The sequence below is a fragment of the Triticum urartu genome, chromosome 5A, assembly GCF_056163025.1.
Source record: "Triticum urartu cultivar PI428250 chromosome 5A, HENAU_Tu73, whole genome shotgun sequence".
Lineage (NCBI taxonomy): Eukaryota > Viridiplantae > Streptophyta > Magnoliopsida > Poales > Poaceae > Triticum > Triticum urartu.
In genome coordinates, this window is record NC_141877.1 from 100,613,895 (window position 1) to 100,635,923 (window position 22,029).

Sequence of the window (22,029 nt, forward strand, 5' to 3'; positions counted from 1 at the left end):
TTTTTAAACCCCATTTTCCTGTTAAGCCTAATGCATCCCTCCTAGGAAAGATTTGCAGCCCAGCGGGACGGAGAATAACAAGTTGACCTTGCCTGGGTATTCCTCAAAAAGACGTATAGCTGGGCTAGCCATTTTCATCTTGAAAAAATTAGTATGTGGGCTGGATATCTGGCCTGGGCTAGACGGGCCACAGCCCGCCCAGTTAATACCCTGCTCTCCTCTGACCAACAACGAAATCATCACCAAGAAAAACTCTGCAGTGATCATGCCTCAAAAACACAAATACTGCTCGAGCTGCTTGATCCCAACTGTCGGCCGCACCTTGTGCAATTCTCTCGTTTATATTGACTACATAGGTTGACAATGGTGTGGGACCGTGATGTCAGGAAACCAGGAGAAAGCAAAAAAATAGTTGTACATAATAAGGAGGCACTTGCGTACGTACGGCTATGGCCCTAGTGGGTCCCTAGTGTCATCCAGTCAAAATAAAGTCATCTCCTGAATCCTCATGTTCGTTGACGATGTTAACAATGCTCGGTGCCACGACGAGCGCAACAACTCGAAGGACAACGGAGAGGGCCTCGCGGGCCCTACGGATGGTCTGATACAGCGCCCGCTGCTCATTCAGGAAGCCAGGATCATCGGACACCTATGAGCACCTTCGAGAAACTGAGACGGCGTGAAACGGTAAGGCCGCGCTTGGGAGCTCTGGTTTATTTCAAACATGCATTAACATACAAGTGTAATTTACTCGCCATCGAAAACAACGCGTAAAATACAGGCGTAATGAAACCGAGGGCCTGAGGTCTGTAAGTAAAACCGTCGGGTTACGTGTGTAATTTGAGAGACCAGTGTATATTTTACGAGCACTGCTATATGGACGACATTACCAAACGATACATGCACGACCTGCGTATCATGCCATCCATGGGCAAGGCTGGAACAACAGCTAACGGCTGGATTAGCAATCGTCCGAGTGTCGTTCAGCATTTTTATCGTGTGTGAAGTACTTCCGATATTTTACTAGTCGAAATCGACCAACCAAGCGCCTTCACCCGAGACCATCTGCTTTAATTTACAAGCGTCAGTTTTACAAGCGGTTTTGGTTGGAAAACGACGATCCAATCACAGCCTAATATCATGAGTTGGTCAGAAGATCATATGGTTTCACGTCTAACCTACCCGACTTGTCGTATAGGCTATGAATGAAACATCAGACGATGAACTTCTTAAGCATGGAAACAACAGAAGAGGATGATCTTCTTAACAAGCAAATCACTGGCATTAGATCGACATGCAAAACAATACGAAGCATTATTCTCAGGAGGCACAGTGAACAGCTCGTGATGCCACATGCCACAACATTCCAAGCACAACTTTGCAATCAAACACAAGGCCTGGCATTACATAGACAATATTCAGAACAAACTCTTAACACAGGAATATCTCAGCAGAGTAACTATTTACTTCTAAACTAAACACATGAATAGGAAAAAACACTCGACGCTGCTCACAGCAAGGGCGTCCCACTCAAAAATATGAAATGCATGTCTTCTGGCTAACATCAATGAGCAAATTTTGACAAGGTTTTCCAATTCCAATATATTAAACTAACGTCTTCTTGCTAACATCAATGATTAAACTTTGACAAGCTTTTCCCATTCAAAATATGTAATGCCTATGATCGTGGAGTCCTGTCGTAGCTTCTTGTACTTGTTTGGGCACTTTTTGCCCAGGGCACTCCACGTGTTGTTAAATTGCCAATGGTCTCTGCGGACTAGTCATGTCACCGGTGTCTAATAATACTCTGTAAAGCTTCTCGGTCATTCCTTCTGTAATGTAGCGCAAACAGTGACTGCTTCTTTCTCCAAAGTGGAACGACCAACTAGACCCAGTAATGCAGTAGTTTGCCTTGGACACATTGGCTCCTTTTGTGCAGTTCAACTAAAATCAAAGTCGGAATAAAACCGAGCTTTAATTTTGATATACCTGTAAGCAACAATAGGTATAAGGGAAACAATTACTGAGAAATAACGGTTGATGACTTGTACTCCCAGAAGAAAAGCATCTACTGATCTACTTTATCTTAATGGGAAACAAAGCAAGAGAGTAGCAATTCTCCATCAGTGTGATTCATTTATATTGACTGAGACATTATCTTAACAATGCCTTGTTTCAACATGTATAAAGAACGGCAAAGCAAAAAAGTACCATTCCTAAAACAATGCAACTGATTCATTTTAACAGAGACATTATCTTAACAATACCTTCGTTAAACATGTAGAAAGAACTACAAAGCAGGATAGTACCATTCCTAACAAGTGTTGCAGTTTTGAACTAAGATTCAGTAATTAATTAATTCTGAGAGTGGCATTGCTTAATTTTACCAGCGGCATTAGATTAACAAACAGCATAAACAGTTCCAGGGGAGAGTGGGCGCAACAACAGTATGTGCTTCCATCTACTTATAAAGGGGGTGATGCAGAGTTTGTTGTAACAAAGCAACAAGCATCATGTTTGGGTTGGTCCCATTTTTGTTCACTACTTAATGGGAAAAGATAGCAATACAATAGCTTCAATTCAACATTTATTTAAAAAAGTACCAATACAAGTAGCACAACATCTCAAAGCACACTGCACAATCATGTGGATGAAGGCCTGTACTGACCTTTCATGAGACAGACAAGATAAAATATGAATCTGCCAACACGAATAGGAAATCCAATCTCGTTTTGTGCAGTTGCACTGAAATCAAGCAAAGTGTTTCGCGTAGCGAAGCAAAATGTCGCAATAGCAACAAGTTGAATAGATATCCCTGTTTAAACAGAGGCAAAAAAGGAATCAATTACTGGCTAATAAAGGAGGATGAAACATGCGGCCACAAAAATGGTAATCCCGCCAATCCCTAAAAAGTGTTGCAGTTTTGAAATAAGATTCAGTAGTTAATTCTGAGAGTGGCATCAATTATTGGCTTATAAAGGGGGTGATGCTGAATTTGTTGTAACAAAGCAACAAGCATCATGTATGGGTTGGTCCCATCTTTGTTCACTACTTAATGGGAAAAGACAACAATACAATAGCTTCAATTCAACATTTATTTAAAACAGTACCAAAACAAGTAGCACAACATCTCAAAGCACATTGCACATCATGTGGTTGAGACCAAGATTTGAAACAACTCGCCATGAAGACTGGAAACAAATCTCGATCTCCTTTTGTGCAGTTCCACCAAAATTAAGCAAAGTCACCGGTGTGACATTCAAGTTGAACTGCACAAAACACTCTTAAAACATAAGTGTTTCGAGTAGCGAAGCAAAATGTCGCAATAGCAACAAGTTGAATCGATACCCCTGTTTTAACAGAGGTAAAAAAGGAAACAATTACTTGCCGATAAAGGAGGATGAAACAAACGGTGACAGAAAGAAGCATCTAACTTATCTTGGATGGAAAACAAAGTAGGACAGTAGCATTTCTAAAATGTTTGCATTGATTCATATTAATAGAGACATTCTCTTGAAACAACATTTGTTAAAAAATGTAATTTACTTTTAACAGTGGCATTGCTTCAATTTTCCGGCGGCATTCTTAGATTAACAACAACAAAATAGTTGTATGGGACATGTCAGCACCATGTGCGTCCACACGTATAAAATGGGTGATGCAGAGTATGTAGCCAAGCAGCATATATGCGCTGGTCCCATATTTGTTCTCTTTGAACCTTCTTCCTATGTGAGGGAGGCAAATCTAGTCCTGCACAAACTACCCGACCCCCCAGTTTCTTTCCCTTTTCAACAAAGAGATCGGTTCCTTATAGATGTGTGTACTGGGTTACCCCCTTTTTCCCTTTTCGACCTACAAAGCGGCTAGATAGCCAGTCTATACTACTTTCCGCCCCTCCTTTCCTCATTGAACCACGTCCTAGATTCTTGCTCTAGCCCACCGCACCCTTCTTTCATCTTTGAACCAAGACCTTGATTCGACTACAGATCGAAAAAGATCCACATGTAGCTAGAGCAACGACGGTTTCAAAGAAACTTATACCTTAGGGTCGTCGGGATATGGCAAGGCGTGCGGTGGGAGGCCGGATCTGCCCACACTATGTACGGCAGCGAGGAAGAAGGGGTTGGTGGCCGTCCCGCACAGGCGCTGGGTGAAAGAGAACAGCGCAGCCGGCAGTGGATTGCCTCCCTCGCCGAAGGTGATAGAGTGAACGCTGCACCTCCTCCCCTTCCCGGTGCGACGGGATACGGACGCCTCCTTCACCAGCTGTGAGGGGGGAGAGAGAGACAAGAGGCCAACGCAGTCTTGTTTAGATCTCCTCACCTCCCACAGCGGACGGGATTCGGCCAGATCTGTGACCACCGGTGAGGAGAGAGATAGAGTGGACACTGTCATCTTGTTTTGATATGAAGAGGGTGAGAGAGCGAGACACGAGAAACTTTATCAAACAAGGGGCTATAATGGAGTAAAAAATCTCTCCATAGCAGTGGTTTTAAATAGAATACGCGCGTTCCCGGAAAAAAGAAAGGAAAACTGGTGGACAATTTTTTAAGGATCTGTCTAGGACACATCTAGATGTGAGATAGTTATGTCACATCTAAGTTGATGTCCACTCTGTTTGTGGTCTATTTTTTCCTAGTTTTATTTGTTTCTTGTTGCTACATTATATACTTGTGGGAGCTTAGATGTGATATCCTTAAATAACATCTAGATGTGAATTAGACAAACTGATTTTCTAACGTACCAAGAAAGAAAACTCGATCAAAAACACGCCCCCGCTTCCAGGTCGCGAGAGTCATCGCGCACACACACATAGACATAGACATGCATATCCGTGTTTACGTAAAATTCCATTTCCATCTCCATCTCTAATCATATTTGTCCAACTGGCACATTATTTACATTGTTAATTATATATGCAGCAATATTAACGTACATCATCTCTTGTTTGCGCACGTCCGGACCGCTGCCACGGTCGGTCCTGACCAACCTGAACCCTCTTCATCACCCGCGCGTGCTTCCCGCCCGAAACGGTCAGTGCCGCATTCATGCCCGGCCAGAGCAGACGTGACCTCTCACTGGCGCCGGCATTGAAGCGGCGCGCCGGCCGAGAGAGTGTCGCCCGCGCCGCTTCCGGGTGCACGCGACTGCTCCGCGTTCAAAGGTCACAATAGCCGGCTACAACATGCATGTAAAAAGTTCTTGGGAGTCCATGCTACAGCTAGCTGTCCTCCCCCAAATCGTCAATCTCTTCCAGTAGTGCTAGTACTCCATGGCGTGATCCATCGACAAGCAGACGGGAAAGTTATCGTATACTCGGTTTGCGGTGAGTGGCATGCCGAGCGACCGTGTGGGGTCGAGCCATGGAGGAGGGTGAGACACGAACACGATAGACGTGATTTAAATGTTGGTTTTGCTCGATGGCGCGATCCAACGAAACGAAACGTTGGTTTCTCTCCGTTCCATTTTTTCTTTGGAAAAATGGAAACTTTCCACTCCATTTTCATTCCTATTCCAAGGTTTCCCCGTTACAACATTCCATCAAATACAAAGGAAAAATAACACGCATGCTGATGCATCTCAATGATTCATAGATCATAGCCAATATTTACTTCACAACTAAAGAAAAAGTTGTGAGAGCGTGTACGAAAGAAAAACTACTGATGGGGTCACTACAACTTAAACCCTGAACCCTAAACATGATTTAATTTCCTGGCCAGGTAGAACCTGTCGAAGGAAAGACGGCTGGCACCCTCGGATCATACGATGCTTTTGTGTAGTTCCACTAAAATCGACCTGAGCATCCCTGATGGCAAAGATATTGAAGAAGTGTGATTAGAATAATAGTACTGGCGCTAGTTCATGAGACATAAACTCATCACAAGTAGAAGCCGGTAGAAGTAGAGAAAGATCGACATGGAGATGGAGCTACTGCAGTGGAGCAAGCCGGCTCCAAAAGGAAGATGGACTACCTAGGACGTCAGGCTGTAGCTAGAAGGGCGGTTGGGACGCGGCATCGGCCGACACCGCGGTGACCCCCGATTGGGACGCACCGACTATGGGTTTTCTTCCTCGTCGATGTCGACTGCGTCTACGCAGAACATTGTTCCCTTCCCCCCAGCTACGGGATCGGGCCCGACGTTCTATGCTTGTGAAGAGAGCAACCTAAGCAAGCAGGCTTGTAGCTTAGGCTCCTGCTAGTGTATATATAGTGGTTTTCTTTTTCTCTCCATATCAACCATTTTATATTGCGTATGTGTCATTCAAGAGTGAAATGATGGTTGCTTCTTCCGACTAACTTACTATGTGATTTGACTGCTCCTTAGTGGCCCCTACACGTACTCCCCCTACGTGTATGCAATAGTCACACGTACACATGGACGCAAAAATGTGCGCGACGCCCCAATGCATGCATGTCCGAGCACACGACGGAACACACACGGTCACCCTCAAGTGCTCAACCTACATGTGCATGCACACACATACTCAGTCAGGGTGAGCTAGTGACTGTATAAACACCAGAAAATATATATTGAGCACAATGAGCGTATTATGAAGTCCACTGACTGTATTTTTACAAATATACAGTGACAGACAGTGTATTTATCTCGTTTGAAATTAAGCCATATTAACCGGAGAGGAGGTAGTATGGACTAGCATTACTTTGCTGTGTCTCGTCAACTTGCCGAACGAGGAGAAGGTTGCAGGATGGGAGAAGCTTGCGCGCGGTGGCTCACAGGACAAGGAGAAACTTTTGACTAATGCAAGCTCTCCCTCGCTCAGGCGGTGGACGTGCAACAGTTAATTCAGTGTCAGATTGCTAGAAGCATACACTATACTACTAGTGCTATTATTGTTCGACTTCCCGAATAGGCGAACAGCCAAGCGCAAAGTTTACTAGTACTACTACTATAGTCTATAAAGGTACGTACTATACTAGTACTAGGAACCGGATGGAGGAGCGCCTGCACTCTTATTATAATTTTAAAATGTGATAAAGCAATCTTCAACACATTTGGTTCTCTTCGAGGGTTCTTGCATGTGATAATGGAAGTTGATTGCATGGAACACTCGCCACAATTCTCGCTTAATTCTGGCTCATATCCTGTTACAAATAGTAGCGCTTGGTAATATTTCATCTTTTTTGTTATTCAGGATGTAAACAGGTCAGCAAACCTTGCGGCGCATCTTCGTGCGAACCGTGCTTGCTGCACTTTGTATGTGGCCGAGAGCTGGCTTGATGAAACACCTCACTTCCTACTTCTTTTTTTTGCGGGGTACCTCGCTTCCTAGTGACCAGTGTCTTGGTTGATCGTCCTAAGAATGCTTATATATGAATAAAGCTCTCTCATTTAATCGCAAAAAAGATTAAGCCATATTAACCGGAAAGGAGGGAGTATGGACTAGCAGTACTTTTTGGTGTGTCCCGTCATCTCGTAGAACGAGGAGAAGCTTGCAGGACAAGGTGAAGCTCGCTTACGCCTTTTGACAAATGCAACCTACCCTAAGTGGACATGCATCAGTCCATTCGATGTCAGATTGTCAGAGGCATACACTGTAGTACCCAACATGCGGAGTACGATCATTGTTCGACTTCACGAAGAGGCGAAGAGCCAAGCGCAGTAGTACGAGCAGTACTACTACTAGAACTGCATGGTGGAGCGTCTGTACTCTTTTTTTATCTCTGATAAAGTACACGTTTATTCCAGAATAGGGCGGAAAACGGCAGCCCAACATGTAATGAATGATATCGATCAACCAACCATGCTCGAATATATCTTGGCCTCCGTGCGAGCCCGTCTGTGTGTTCTCGCTCCTCGTCTCTCTCAAGGAACGGCGGGTTGGCTCTTTGCCGTCAATTGAGATCGCTTTGCTCACACTCCTGTCCCACATGTCAGTGATATGTCAAGAGGAGGTGCGTTGACCGACTGGCCATACATGTACTTGGTTTTGCACCTTCATACTACTCCCCCCCTCCGTCACAGTTTATAGGGCGCGCTTCATTATGATGCATTTCTCTCAATGCATTGCCACCACCAGAGAGACTTTAGACGCGTTTGGTTTAATGCTCAATTCATTAGGGCATGGTAACCGCAATCAAGTCCACAATTTTCTCTCCATGTACTGTACTACTACAGAGTGGAGTAAGTGCATGCATGTGTCTACCCGGGGTGGAAGCACTGCATGCATGTGTGTACGCATTATTCCCTCTAGTAATAGACGCCGTGCTATAACTACCAATGCTATTTTTCAGGCCAATCGCTAGTCGCCTTGGTCCCACAGATTTTTTTCTTTTTTCTGAAGCGCGCTGTATAAACAGTGACGGATGGAGTAGTATGAGCATATTCAAAGAAGAGCGTATTGATGGTTGCTTCTTCAGAGCAACTTACAGTGGGAAAGGTGGGGCTTATGATTTGACTGCTCACTACTCACTATTAATGCGGCGCAACGACCGGGTTGAGTCTCCCATGCGATTGTGCACTACCCCATCGGTTCTTAAATATACTCCGGAGTATTTGTCTTTCTAGAGATTTCAACGAGTGACTACTCAAATATATGTCTTTTAGAGATTTCAAATGGACTCGCACATACGGATGTATATAGACATATTTTAGAGTGTAGATTCACTCATTTTGCTCCGTATGTAGTCACTTGTTGAAATCTCTAGAAAGATGAATAGAATATTTAGGAACGGAGGGAGTACACATACGAAGCAAAATGAGTGAATCTACACTCTAAAATATGCCCGTTTGAAATTTGTAAAAAGACAAATATTTAGGAACGAAGGAGTATAATTTTGTGCATGGCACATGGACCCGGATGATGAAGAGGCTTCTGGCAATGCTATCAAGCTTCCATCATTTGTTTACATAATTGACGTACTATACAAATAATTTTCCAGCGACATGAAATTGTACAATGGTGTGAGCTTTCAGCTTTTGTTTCGCGTGTCTTGCCATCGATGATCTTTCAGAAACAATAAAAAACTAACTTCCTTGCTAATGCATGTCAATTATTAGCAGATCAGAGCTAATAACTACATCACAACTGAAGACAGAGTTGTGAGAAGGTGTTAAATTAAAATTGATCCATGCTTTCATTGGCATCAACGTCCCCCCAGCTTTGTCTAAATCAACAAGGCATGTTGGGAAAAAAAGTAGCTGTCTGGAGCATGCAACATTCCGATCATTTTGTGCAGTTCCACTAAAATAGAGCTGAGCGTCCCTGTTCGAAAGATATTAAGTGTGATTACAATAATAGAGGACTGCTGATGAAACAATAAACACACAAATAGAAGCTGGTCACCTTTGCAGTCTCTCTTAAGACTAACTAGTTGGAGAAGATTAGGCTCAGAGTTGGATGAGGAGGATAGAGCAAAGCCAATCTCCCTTTGTGCAGTCGCACTGAAATGTAGAGACGTTGCCTGTGTGACATTTTAGTACAACTGCACAAAACACTCTTAAGAAAAAAGTGATTTGTGCAGTTCACCAAAAGGTCGCAATAGCAACGAGGTGAAATGGATAGCCCTGTTTGCAAAAAAGAGGTAGAAAGGAAATAATTACTGGCCAATAACAGTTGATGACATATGCAACGACAAAAAAGAAGCATACTCCTTGTCCTAAGGGAAGATAACAACACGGTTGTGTTTGTCTAAAACGGTGTGAGGACTGGAATGCAATATGGAAAGTACACCGGATGAGCTACGTTTTGGGCAAAGAACTATGGAATATCCACATGCAGCGACGTGGGAAGACGGGCAGTGGAGCAAGGCCGGAGGGGATACCTGGGGGTCGTCGGGATGTAACTAGGTGAGCGGTGGCGGGCAGAATCTGCGAGCAGGTGGCGTAGGCCTGCCGCGCCGGAGCTTGGTTAGAGAGAACGACGTGTACTGCAGATTGGGACGTGTTGCCTCGGCGCCGTCGAATGGAGAACGATGCACTTCCTCCCTTTCCCCCGACGGACAGGATGCGGGCGGATCAGTGACCAACGGTGAGAGAGAGAGAGGCCACCGCACTGCCTTTCCCCCGGCGGACGGGATGCGGCCGGATCAGTGACCAATGGAGAGAGAGATAGGCCACCGCAGCCTTGTGTGAGATACTCTGAAGAGCGACAAACCAGGTAGGCAGGCTCCATTGTTTATAGTGAGCGGACTACCTTTTTCTCCATAAAAATCATTTTATATTCTGTGTACGTGCCGTTGAGTGCTATAACTTTATTTAAAAATAACGCGACAACGCGTCAAGTCAAACTTTGTTTCGTGCACGCGTGTTACACGACCTCCCTAGGTAAACAACCGCTATAGGCGTTCAAATGAGCACGTGGGCTGCCATTTCATAAAGAAATGAGCTCCACCGTGTACCCGCGCGGGTGTGGCTGGGCATGAAGCGTGAGTACATGCATGGTGCACCTATTCTCTTCTTGTATACGTACACCACCTACGTGGGGTTGTGTGAGAGAGATACAAACCTAGAGAGATATAGTTTGTGGGTTCTTGAGAGTTTTTGGGGGGGTCAATCAAAAAATGTAACATGTGCAATGTGTGTGAAATAGAGTCCTGGATATAACATATATATAGAGGGGGCGATCCACGAGAAGAGAGTGGAGGTATCATCGGCTTGAGGTGTCCATAGAATCGAAGAGAGGGATGGTGTGTGTGTGTGTGCGCGCGCGCGATCGATAAAGAGTGCCATCGAATTTGTGTGTGCCCACATTAAAGATATAGAGTGGCTGGCCTACTGGAACGTGAGATGGGACATGTGCAGTTTGTCTCTGTGGCATGGATACCTACCTGCAGCGCTCGACTATCGGTGTGTGGTGGGGGAAGAGGGAGGCCCAATTAACTATAGAGGTACAATGGCTGGTATATGTGTGGAGGAGGAGAGAGTCCTACCTCATGTATTAAGGAGATCGATCTGCCTCATGTATTAAGGGAGATCGATCGGCATCCATGCATATGTGCAGGAGAGGAATAAGGTTGGGAGAGAGACAGAGCTAGAGTGTTGGAGGGGGTGGTAGTGGAGTTGCTTCTAACAAATGGTGGGATAGGCTTGCTAGACAAACGGAGGGCACGCCCGCAATATCAATAAGAGAGGAGATGGCTGCTTGTTGTCTATGCACGTGCGTGTGAGAGACGGGTCAGGAGGCATGCACGAATGATGAGGGGGGACGATGTTGCTGTGGTAAGCAGACGTAACTACATAGGAAGATCAATCACCCTTTGTTAGAGAAAGGAGAGACATAACTTTTGAGGTACGTCGATCGATGGGGGGGTAGTTAAAGTCGATCTAGGTATATGTTGGGAGATCGATCGGTATACATGCATGTGTGTGTTAGAAGCAAATGAGGCACGAGGAGAAGGATAGAGAGAGAGGGATGCATGTAGGAGGTGGTACGAGAGGCATACTATATCAAGGGGGAGGAGTGTGCGAGTATGAGAACGATGAAAAGAGTGGTGGGAGTGAGGCATGGATGGTGACAAGAGAAGTGGGGAAGCTTGTGTTTGTGCTAGGCACACCTGGCTAGAGAGGCATATCGATCGATGTGTGCCGTAAAGAAGGAGCTGGGGGCCTACACACACCATGGGTGAACGACCTAAAGTGAAAAGACGAATTTGCACGATGGAGCTAGAGAATGCTGAGGGAGGGTGGGAGGGATGCAGGCGTGTGCATGCACAAGAGAAAGTTAGCGATAGCTACAAAGATAAGAGGGTTGTGTGGGTGTAAAAGACGAATAGAGATCATATATACTTCATTATAAAAAGCGAATTCGGATATTTGAAGAATTTATCATAGTGTTTCAAACCGACGCATGTGTGAATATATATAACGGTGATACACATGGTGTGGTTATGAACAACATGTTATACTAATTTAATATATTTTATCTCTACTCTTATAAAAATGGAGTTGTTGATGATGGTGTGCCTGCCATCCTGCATTATAGGCCGTCCGATTTATATCTGGCGGATAGCAAGGAAACTATGATGATTGAAGTTGGCAACAATCATGATTGTAGATTCTTATTGAAATAGAGAAACGAATTCAAATTTAGTTCGAATTGCAGCGGTAGTATAGACATTTGGAATGCACTAAAATGTTGGTATGAGTAGGTTACATGCATTATACAGCAAGCGAAAAAATTTAATCGGACATAACATGGATTCATACTCCCTCCTTCCATCTATATAGGGCGTAATGAGATTTTTAAGACCGCCTTTGACTATTGACAAGATTAATAGTACATGACATGCACAATGTGAAAATTATATCATTGAAAGAACCTTTCACAGACGAATTTAACGGTGTGCTTTGTGTAAGTTGCATGTCATATATCATTGCTCCAATATTTGGTCAAAGTTAGCATCGAAAAATGCATTAGGCCCTATATAGATGGAAGGAGCGAGTAGCTTTGAATAGCATTTGTATAGTAAAACGGGGCAAGACTCTCTCTTTGTGTGGTGTAAATAGTTTTATTTTTTTTGTTTTCTTTTTGGTTGAGGGAAGTGTGAATTGATTTGGTACGTAAAAGTACAATATTACTACATGTAAGGGTTGTCCCTAAAATTCAACCCGCGTCTTGTTATATCCCGAAAATTCAGATATCGTGCTCCCAAAACTGGCGCCTTCACAACCTGCGCCTTGCTATCCCGAAATTACAATGCGCACGAAAACTCCCTCCAGCTGCCAAATCCTGACACGCGAAATCCCCCTTCTAACCCTGAGCCGAAAGGGCCGCTAGTTCAAATCGGTGGGGGGTACTTTTGTAAGACACCCTACATTTTGGACAAGCACGTCCCTAAGTCATGCTTCACCCCCTCCCATCGCCCCATTTTCGCCATTTGAAATCCCAGGCCACCATAACCTCTCCGCTCCAGCCGCGAAACCCCACCCTCCTCCGTCCGCCACATCACCGCTGCCCAGCCGGAGCCTCTTCCCCGACGACATCGTCCACCGCAACAGCTCGACGTCCCTCGTCCACCTCCCCGGATGAGGATCCGTCGTCCATCTTGCTGTCCCGCCGGTTCAGCCGCCCCGTCCTCCACCTCCAAGGAGCTACTCCGACGATCGCCTCGTCTATCACGGCTGCTCCATCCCCACAACATCGCCTTAACCTGCTCCACCAGAACCGCAGCATCCTCACCGACTCCTCGGACGAAGCCGAGGCCTACTCGGCGCCACCAAAGAGGTTGTACACTCATCGCATCACACCTTCTCCTTAACTCGACCTCTCGGTGCCGACGGTGCTCCATCCCGCACCCCCATGGAGAGGCTACCTTGAAGCCGGCGCCACAGGCGACATCTCCATGGTGGCTCTCCCCCAATGCGAGGCCCCTTCGGCAGCGGTGTCCATACCAGCCGGATCTGCTGCTGCTGCTCCGGCTCTCGCTCGCTCGCCCAGCTATTGCTGCTGCTCTCCCCCTCGCTCATGCTGCTACTCTGCTCCGATTAAGCTGCACTTCAGTCGACTGAATCGACTTTTGGATTAGTCGATTTTCAGGGGTTGGGGGGCTCGCCAGAGTTAAGGAAGAACCACGCACAGCGGGGACGGGGGCTCGCCGGAGAGGTACCCCACTATCTATCTTAGGGTTCAGGGTGGGGGCAGGGGGGCTAGAGGGCTGGCCGGGGCGGCGGTGGTGAGTTGTTTCGGGGCGGCGAGGCGGCGCTGGGGCCAGCGGTTCGGCCGATGGTGGCTGGTGGCTCAGGGGGGTGCAGGTTGAAGATGAACTGCAGGCCCTCCCTAAACTACATGTCAAGTGCCTCTCTGCTACCATTGCGTTCAGTTTCGACAGTAGCATTCGGATTCCACAGTAAATTTCAGTTTTGGCAGTTAAGTTCAGAGTCAACAGTTTTTACCTCATCTGTTGTAGTCATGTGGTTTTTGGTGATGTTAATTTTACATCCATTTTACATCATCTATTGGAGATGCTATAAGAATCCCACTTGAAATTGACGATGTCTGTCTTGTGCTGCTTCAGCCTTGACGTCTTACGGCTCACCGGAGCTGCTCCAACGATAGAACGATCCATCACAACAGAGCAGTGCCCTAGACACCGTCTACAGATTCCTCAGATCTTCCTCCACACCTTCGACAACCACCTCTGCCTCAACTGCTTCAACGACCAACCCAATGATGCTGAGGTCGACACGGCTACGGCAAAGAAGTTGTACACTTATTGCATCACTTATTACTATACATTAATGTCGATCCATTAGGGCTATTTTGGTTCAACGGAAAAACGTCGATCCACTAGTTGTTACCATCACTCTAAATTTCTGCATGCTCTCCTTACATAATCTCACCATATTTTTTTCGTATGCATGTCAGATATTGTACACAGTCATGCTGAACATGTAGAGAAAAAGAGAAGAGTTTTGCGCGGCAATACAATGTCATGCAGACATCGCTCCATGGTGGGTTCAATGGCAAACCCTCCCCACCCCTCTCCAGATTGTAATGCAGAGGAAGATATATGTTCTGAGGCGGATTCAGACGCCGCTGACCACTTCTATTTACCCCCCAAGGTGTTTGCTCTACCTTGGCATGATGATGTTAGTCATATCATGCATATGTTGCCTTGCAGTGCCTAGTTTTGACATCATATATGTCATCTGCTTAGTTTAGACATGTTCCGTAATGCCGCATGTTTAGTTTCTATATCATATATGGGAATTATGCAGTCGCATGTCTTTTAGCCAGCCACAATATATGTGAAATATGCAATGCCATCATGTCTAACCAGGCATCATATATTTGAATGATATCTTGCCCATCCTTTTCTTCATTACATTTCCATTTGTTGACATTGTTTGTACATTAAACTACTCTTCCTGTGAATCAGCCATTTGGGTGGGAGATGGAAAAATCTAGAATGAAAACAAGGCCTTCAGAGCAGACAGTGCTACCTGTCGAAGCAGATCTCTTGTTGGGTCCCGATAGCTCCTTAGAGATGGATTCGGAGACAGATGACTAGTCCTATTCCCCCACTGAGGTGTATGCTCTAACTTGGCACGGTTATACTGCTCATATCATGCATACGGTGTCTTGCATTGCATAGTTTAGACATCATATACACAATATTCAACACCATGTTCTTAGTTCAGACATCATGTCGAATGCCCTCTGTTTAGCATATAAATCACATATGTGAATTAAATGATGTGATCCCGATTAGTTATTCATCATATCTTTGAATTATGTTATGCTATGCTATCCAGTTTAGATAGACATCATATATGTGAAATTATGTCATGCTATCCGTTTTAGTTAAACAATATACATGTCAACTATTTCATGCCCTCTTTTTTCCACACTATCTATTGCATTTGTCTCTCATACAATGTCTGTACATTCAACTATGTTTCCTGTTTGTCAGCCATTTGAATTGGAGTGGGTGATACCAGTATCTAGCGGACTAAAAACACAGTCTTCAAATAAAACAGTGCTACCTCTTGGTGGAGATAGCACCCCGGTTGTACATGCACAAGAACCAGTCCTACCACACATAACCCAAACTCTCGCAGACTGTACCCCTACTGCGATGGACAGAGAACCAGCTTCACCCATTCTAACCCCAACCCCAGCCGATAGTAACCCAGTTCCTGTTGACACAACATCATCTCCACCACAGAGCTCCCAAACAAGAGCAGTTAGTAAGGCAGATCCAGTGCCCAAAGGGCCAGTACTATCACGGCAAACCCCAACTCCACCAGTTAGTACACCTATTCCCGTGGAGGAAGCACAACCAGCTAGTCGTAGTTTAGCATCTATCGCATTTGATGTTGTTAAATCGTATGTGCGTATCTTCCCATCTTGGAAATATTATACTGAAGATGAAGGAAAATGCTAGTTGCAGATGTTTGTCCAGGAGTTGTGTGTAAGTAATGTTATTCATGGCAATTACTTTGCTTCGTCCCATACATCCTACCTCCATGATGGTTATAATACAGCAAATTTTCCCATTTTTCTCTATAGAGAAGGACCGATTTGGAAACTCAGGATGAGGTAACCTATGCTAATACCTCTGCTATCTTCAAGAATGCTTGGTGGCAGTATCAGAATTACCTGAAGAAAATGTACTTCACCGACAAAGAAACTCATCAAATTCCCTTACGTTCTCCTGAGACACATTTACTGGACGATGACTGGGAACGCCTTGTTCTGTATTGGTCCCGAACCAAGAATGTGGTAAGGTCTATGAGCTCATTTTCTATTTTTAAGTATTATATTCTTGCGTCTTACTGTACTCTGTTCATGTAGAACAAGTGCCTACACCTGAAGAACAACTGTTCTAATTTAAGATTCCATTGCTATCAAGTTCAAAAAAGCGCTAGGCGTTAATTGTGCGTTTTGCCACCGCCTAGCGCTTTATTGACCAAAGCGCACGCTTATGCGCAGTTATGCACAGATTATGCGTAGTTATGCGTAATGCATTTTGCCAACGCCTAGAGCCTAGGCACGCTTAAGCGCTCGCTTAGGCGCGCCTTTTTTAACTATGATTGCTTTGCTCTTGTATCACTGTATTTACTCATACAAACTTATTTTTAAATTGAAGGATCCAATCGAAACTCCAATGGCACAGCAGGTATGTTCATGCATGTTTCTTTAACAGGTTTGCTCTTATCAATAGCTCTATTGATTTCAATTTCAGTTGTGTATACAGTTGACTTTCATATCATGCACATTACTAGCATCACAACAGAGCCAATAGTGTTGTTGTACATGTAGACCCGTGGTACCCATCTGAAATCTTGTTGTGCCGTGTAGTTTCCCACACTTTGTATTCTTTCACTGCTGCTTTGTCTTGAACTGATATGATTTGAACCGTGTCTCTATTTTGATTTGGCAAGACAATGAAGTGACCATAGGACATAAATATATGTTTGTTTGATGCTTTTATTATGTACTAGTACTTGGCAATAGAAGACTTGGTAGTTTAATCCTGTCCACCTTACTAATGGACTGGTTCACCGAAATGAGTTTCATATACTAGTACATGCTAAACTTGTTAAGTGTCTGCTTGTTTCTTCTTTTAGAATGCTGATAGAATATTGGGAACAGTGCCTTATTAAGCAATGGTAAAGGAAGTAATGCAAATTAGGTTCAGGATAGTGACACATCCTTGTTGGTCTCCAACAAAGCTGATAAAATAGCTAAGGAAGACTATCTTGAAGATAGCGAGACAACCTCAAAGTCCTGTCTTGGTTTAGTGTTCGAGTTACTGGCCACTACCGCTTGCACAAGCTATTCAAACTCACTGTCTGAATTAGTTCGATTTCTTGAGTCTCAACTACAAGCTGAAAGACATCGATCAGCTGTGCTGCGACAAGAAGCAGAAGGACTGCGGAAGTCCCTGGAGCATTCAAATGCATACTTTCTGGTGTAACAGCAAGCGTTGGAGGATTTTAGCGCCAAACAGGACAAACCTAATCAGCTTGCTAAGCTTATTGCCAACATGGTGGATACCCAGGATAACGTTTCTTGAGCTCTTCTGAAGTTGTTTTACTTATGCTCTTGTTTTGTTGTCGCATTTATTTGCACTGGTGGCCAATTTTGACGGCCAGTGTATGTAATGTGCTACTTTGTTCCCTATATTTGCACTGGTGGCGAACTTTGATGCCCAGTGGATGTAATATGTGTAATAACGGTAATAGGCTAGCGTTAATTGCTTGCTTATTTGTTTCCTTATTGTCTTGTTTAGTTGTTTGCTTGTAGTCACTGCAGTTCTTTTTCTGTTTTTTTCTAGTGGCCACAATAGCCTATTTTTGGTAACTAGGACAAAATAATCATGGCAACACACGGACTGTTGTAACCATGGGCCTCCTGTAGGCCGTATGATCCATGGGCCTTCGTCCGGACATAGGATCCATCAGCCTTAGGGTCCATGGGCCTTCTACGGGCCGTATGATCCATGGGCCTTCTACGGGCCGTACTATCCATGGGCCTCATACGGGTCGTAGGATCCATGGGCCTTCTACGGGGCATATCATCATTTCGCCAATCATGGGCCGTACTATTCGTGGACCATAACGGTCCATTAATAGGCCGTATTTGATAACTCTATGAAAACAGCCCAACGGGTTTTTTTACATGAAAACGGCCCAACGTATTAACAGGCCGACTGTAACGATGGGCTGAATTTGGCCCACAGACAGAAAATGACAGTAACGGGCCGTGTGTAACCGAATGCTGCAAATGAGCCCAAGAATCAATGGGCCTTGAGAAGGCCGAAAGATAACTTGGGCTGGAAACGACCCAATGGAATAACGGGCCGTTAATGGGTATAAAGTGATACACTCTTCATCACGGGCCAGTTTCACCATGGGCTGTTAATGGGCCAAGAGTTACAAAGGTCCTCATATGGGCCGAAAGAAGTCATGGGCCACACATGGGCCGGAAGTTAAAACGAGCTTAATCATATTGGACCGCCCAGATGATGCTACTGGGCCTAATTCGGATAGGGCATAACGGGGCCTGGGTTAGTGGGCTGTAAATGGGCTATATGCGAACATGCCATTAACAAGCTTTCCGTGGGCCGGCCCGCCACCTTTTGACCAAGTCAAACGGGCCGGCCTTTTCATAGGAATGGGCCTCTGTTGGGCCGTGCCACGTGTCGCCGTATCATAGGCGCCTTCGGTCCAATGAGCGGATGACATCTGTCCCAACGGTGAGCCGACACGTGTTTCCTCCAGCCAATGATGATTTTACATGTGGAAAATCCCCATTGGTCGGGGCTGTTAACGGGTTATCGGATCCAAAACCCGACCCGATAGCTTAATAGTGTTCCGTTACGGTGGATGCCATGTGTCGGTCACCCTTGATGAAAGCACTTCTGTGACGCGCGATTTATCGTCATGGAAGTGGACACTTCCATGATGATAATTTTGGTAATGTCATGGAACACTTCTACGACAGCACATGTATGACTATCTTGATTCTGTCATAAAATCGTCATGGATGTACATGCATGACAAAAAACGCGACCTACTGTGACAAACACGTATCATCACGGAAGTGTATTTTTTTGTAGTGATCATTACTATGTAATCTAGATTATTGACTCTAGTCCAAGTGGGATACTAAAGGAAATATGCCCTTGAGGCAATAATAAAGTTGTTATTTATATTTCCTTATATCATGATAAATGTTTATTATTCATGCTAGAATTGTATTAACCGGAAACTTAGTACATGTGTGAATACATAGACAAACAGAGTGTCCCTAGTATGCCTCTACTTGACTAGCTCGTTAATCAAAGATGGTGATGTTTCCTAGCCATAGACATGTGTTGTCATTTGATGAACGGGATCACATCATTAAAGAATGATGTCATGAACAAGACCCATCCGTTAGCTTAGCATAATGATCGTTTAGTTTTATTGCTATTGCTTTCTTCATGACTTATACATGTACCTCTGACTATGAGATTATGCAACTCCCAAATACCAGAGGAACACCTTGTGTGCTATCAAACGTCACAACATAACTGGGTGATTATAAAGATGCTCTACAGGTGTCTCCGTTGGTGTCTGTTGAGATGGCATAGATCGAGATTAGGATTTGTCACTCCTTGTATCGGAGAGGTATCTCTTGGTCCTCTATGTAATGCACATCACTACGAGCCTTGCAAGCAATGTGCCTAATGAGTTAGCCACGGGATGATGCATTACGGAACGAGTAAAGAGTGCCGGTAACGAGATTGAACTAGGTATGATGATACCGACGATCGAATCTCGGGCAAGTAACATATCGATGACAAAGGGAACAACGTATGTTGTTATGCGGTTTGACCGATAAAGATCTTCTTAGAATATGTAGGAGACAATATGAGCATCCAGGTTCCGCTATTGGTTATTGACCGAAGATGTGTCTCGGTCATGTCTACATAGTTCTCAAACCCGTAGGGTCCGCACGCTTAATGTTCGATGACGATTTGTATTATGAGTTATGTGATTTGATGACCGAAGTTTGTTTGAAGTCCTGGATGAGATCATGGACATGACGAGGAGTCTCGAAATGGTCGAGAGGTGAAGATTCATATATTGGAAGGTTATATTCGGACACCGGAATGATTTCGGGAAGTATCGAATAAGTTTCGGAGTATTGGGGTTATTGGACCCCCCCCCCCGGGGAAGTTAATGGGCCACTCATGGGCCTTAGTGGAGGAGAGAGGGTCGGCCAAGGAGGTTCCCCCCTTGCCAATCTGAATTGGACAAGGGGTGGTGGCGGCGCCCCCCCTTTCCCTCTCCTACTCCTCCTCTCTTTCCCTCTTTGCTATTCCGAAAAAGGGAAAAGGAGAGGGAATCCTACTTGGACTAGGGAGTCCTGGTAGGACTCCCCACACCTGGCGCGCCCACCTTGGGTCGGCCACCTCTCCTCCCCCCTTTATAGACGTGGGAAGGGGGCACCCCAAAGGCACACCAAGTCTTCTCTTAGCCATGTGCGGTGCCCCCCTCCACAGTTACACACCTCGGTCATATCGTCGTAGTGCTTAGGCGAAGCCCTACGCCAGTAACTTCATCATCACCATCGACATGCCGTCGTGCTGACAGAACTATCCCTCGGCCTCAACTGGATCAAGAGTTCGAGGGATGTCATTGTGCTGAACGTGTGCTGAACGCGGAGGTGTCGTATGTTCGGTCCTTGGATCGGTTGGATTGCGAAGACGTTCGACTACATCAACCGCGTTACTAAACGCTTCCACTTTTGGTCTATGAGGGTACGTGGACACACTGTCCCCGCTCATTGATATGCATCTCCTAGATAGATCTTGCGTGATTGTAGGTAAATTTTTTGAAATACTGCGTTCCCCAACAAAGTCCTCTGCCAGATTCGTGACGGTGACGAACTTGTCGAACACTCCAGCGATAGCCTGCTCGAACCAGGGGACGAAGTTGGCGTCCAAGGCACATTTGGTCATGCCAGCCGTGAGTACCGTTCATAGGCGTTCCTCACTGTCGGGCGAAGCCCGGCGTCGTGGACCATCTTACACAGGCGCTCGATGTTCATGGTCACCTCCTCCATGTATCTATCTCTTGATCGATTAGTTTTTAGGCTAACCTGATTACTCTTGCTAATAGCTTATCTCGTGAGGCTCGGAAGAGTGTGTAGCTTGATTAGGGTGTACTAGTGGGGGTGGTATATATAGATGGATCGGGGGAACATGGCTTACTTGTGCTGAAATAATAGAGAAACAACCGACCAGCGATGACACCAGATGCCAACGTGTCCCACAAACACAGGCCAACCAATAGAGAGTCATGGAACGACCGCAAGATGAGTTGGCCAGATCCCACGACCTAAAAAACATGCATTAGATACCTAGAAACACATCGACCGGGCAGGCTAAGCGGTGTCAAAAAGTAGGACAGACATTCGTAGATATGCTAGAAACTCTATGCAAAAGTATCAATCTGAATGAGGTATGGGTGAGTGTCGAGCTTACACCCGACAACAACTGTCGTGGATAATCGGTCGTGTTGAAAGGCCGGGCATACATCGCAGCACACACCACCCAACTAGAGTCGGGTGACGTCCACTTAACTTCTGGTCGGTTGTGTTGAAACGCCAGGCAGACATCGCATCACACACCATCCGGCTAGAGTCGGGTGACGTGCACTTAACTTATGGGCCGGCCATTTTGAAACATCGAGTAGACATCGCAGTACACATCATCCGACTAGAGTCGGGTGACGTGCACATAACTTATGGGTCAGCTGTGTTGAAACGCCGAGCAGACATCACATGACACACCATCCGACCAGAGTCTGGTGACGCGGCGTTGTGCTTGACCCTAAATCCTCTAATATTTTTGTAAGAGCAACTTACTTTCATGTATTTGCCTTGACAATGATCATTTCCCATAGGTTTCGTGGTTGTTGTTAGTTAGTTTGTTGATGTCCACTATGCAACCTTCTATTGGGGAACGTAGTAATTTCAAAAAAATCCTACGCACACGCAAGATCCATCTAGGTGATGTATAGCAACGAGAGGGGATAGAGTGTTGTCTACATACCCTCGTAGACCGTAAGC